Here is a 2,747-nt window from a genome sequence, read left to right on the forward strand (position 1 = left end):
TCCTCGTCATCACACCCTCCTCCTCCTCACTTCCCCCACTGTCACCATGGTCATCCTCATCATTGTTATTGTCCTTGTCACCTTTACTCTCTCCACTGGCATTCCTTGCCTTTTACGATCTTTCATGCCCTGTATGCAGCAAGAAAAGCTAACACCAGCCCAGCTTCTTTTCCAGATGAGACTGCAGGAGGCTCAGAATGGTGAAAGGGGACTCTCATGAAAATACAATTAGGCAGTGTTGACATGTCCCCAAACTGCAGCTCCAGATCCTTGTCCAGTCAGATCCATGTCTAAATCAGATTCACATCCAGTATGACCCATGCCCAATCAAATCGTTGTCCTTGGGTCCGTGCTCAGGGATCGTCACTCTTCACACTTCTCTGTCTCCCCAGCACTGGGATTACGAGGGCGAGACACCATGCTTGGTCTTGGTGTTGTTTTGTTTTGTAGCCCAGGGGTTCTGCGATCAAACTCAGGTCCTCATGCTTACAATGCAAGCACTTCACCTATTGAGAGATGACCCCAGCACTTAATTTAATGTTGTCCCCTGACTTTCTTGTTGCATAGAGTTTCTGAGGTTAAGAGCATCACTTCTGGAGACCTCAATAAGAGGATTGCTGGGGACCAGTGAGGAACTATTTCATGCTTTGATGATGTGTTGTTAAAAGGATTATTGTGAGTGGTTTCTATGAGCCTCTGATCCCAAGGCTTGAGGTTATTGGGATGTTCTGAATGGTAACACCAGGAAAGACCACACATGTGAGACGCTACTTGGAGAAGCCAGTTCTTGAGAAATCCTCACTATTTGCCCCACTTCACTGAATCTCTTTCCACAACATAGAATCACCCTAGTATGATGAGCTAATCTGCAGGGAGTGGGGGTGGGGTGGGCATTCTTTACAATTTAAGAAAGGAAAGGGAAGGGAGTCTGGTATTTCCTGTTAATTTGATAGTTATTTCTTAAGCAAACAGCTCACAGGCATTTGAAATGAGTTATTTATTTTGCTTCCGATGGCCCTGTCCCTGAACAGAAGCAAATGTACTATTAATTCTCATTTGTAACACTACTTTGATTTCCAATTCCATCTCGATTTACGTTTATGCTTTGTGCTGGTGTGTTTAGGATGGCGCGATGTTATAATGAAGGAGATTGCATTGTATCCAAACAAACGTCTATGATGTCATTTCTTTTCAGACATTCCCTGTCTTTTGATAAAGTTTCCCTCAGTCTTTAATATCACTAATCTGAGGACACCTATTTCTTTTGAAAAGTGACCCACCCCTTCTCTTTTTCAAAGGACCTCTGCGTATTCCATTAACTGCTAGATTGGTTCGGCAATGTCTTCATAATGGCTTTCTGCCTCCTGGGAGATTTCTCTCTATCTTATATCCTTAATTAATAAGTTCTTTACCAATTGCCACACAATAATAGAGTATTCTTTTAAGCTGAGAAAATGTGTTGGTACTTGTGTCTCACACTAGGACCCTAGCCTAGAAAAATCTCCGTTAGTGCTCCTGATGGAATAACAGTGGGTGTTCTGGTCCTAGGAGAAAAAAGTAAGGTGTGGTTGAGTCCACAGCCTTCCAATGAGCTTAGGCAGTGGGTAGAGATGGCTGGGGGGTCAAGGAACAAATACAAGATGAGGATTAAGAGAATCACTTCTGGTGCCTTCAAAGAATGATAAAAATTCAAATCTGAGGTTATCCATCTCTACGTGTAACGCATTTGAAAATGCAACTTCTCATTGGCCAGAAAGGTGTAATCTAACACATCTTTGCCCACTCCTGTCACACGACCCATTCATCATATGTTTTATGTATGTGAGCTTTAAACTGACAATGGGGAATAAGATACAATTCTTACTTAACAGAAAAATGTCATCTTCATTTCAGAATGACCGCATGAATAAGAGAGTGAAGGAGAAGGAAATTCCCAGGTGAATATTCTTCCGATTCTGTGTGGCTAGACTACACTGTACTAGGAAGACTTGGACACTATGCTGTAATAGAATGTCAACATGAAAGTTTCCAGAGAAGGAGGATTATCCCAAGTCATAAAATGAAATGTCACCACACATTCAGACGGAGGAGGGAACAGGATGAGGGCTTGTTAATACATTAGAAGTGTTAAGTTTTAGAGAACTCTAAAGTATCAGGAATCGGAGGGGGTTGAAGGAATTATTTGGTCTGCAGGCAGAGAAACAGAACGAGGGCACTTTCTAAGGTCAAATGTCACTTTCTAAGGTCAAACTCCAATTAGTGCCAGCATGGCCTACTATTCCACGCAGTCCAGATGTGTTTCCTGACCACTGCTAAATCACCTGTTTCCTTTACAGTTCCTCTCTCTTGTAGTCCCTCCTTGTCTGGCATCAACACAGTTGAAATAGCCAGGTTCTTGACTGTCCTCTCACAGAGCTCATTCACTTCTCCACAAGCGTCTCTGAATTATCTGCTTCTGTAGGAGCATACTTTGCTCATATTATGGCATTCGGGTCAACAGGCCGCATCATTCTTAAGCCCTCTGAACTGGTCTCGAACTTGTCTATCTAGACTCCCATGAATTCCGAGCAAAGCCCCCTAGCTGTTACAGCCCTCTAGGGAACAGAACAGCCCTCTCTAGGACCTGGCTTCCTTCCACCCTGATGTCTGACTCATGCCAAGGACTCTCCATGCCAAGCACTCTCTGAGCATGGGGGATGCAAAGATGTGTGGGTCAGAGCTTCGCAAATGCATTGTCTCTGTGTTCA

This window comes from Rattus norvegicus, chromosome 13 (genome assembly GCF_021556685.1).
Source record: "Rattus norvegicus strain SHRSP/BbbUtx chromosome 13, alternate assembly SHRSP_T2T, whole genome shotgun sequence".
In the NCBI taxonomy this organism is placed as follows: domain Eukaryota; kingdom Metazoa; phylum Chordata; class Mammalia; order Rodentia; family Muridae; genus Rattus; species Rattus norvegicus.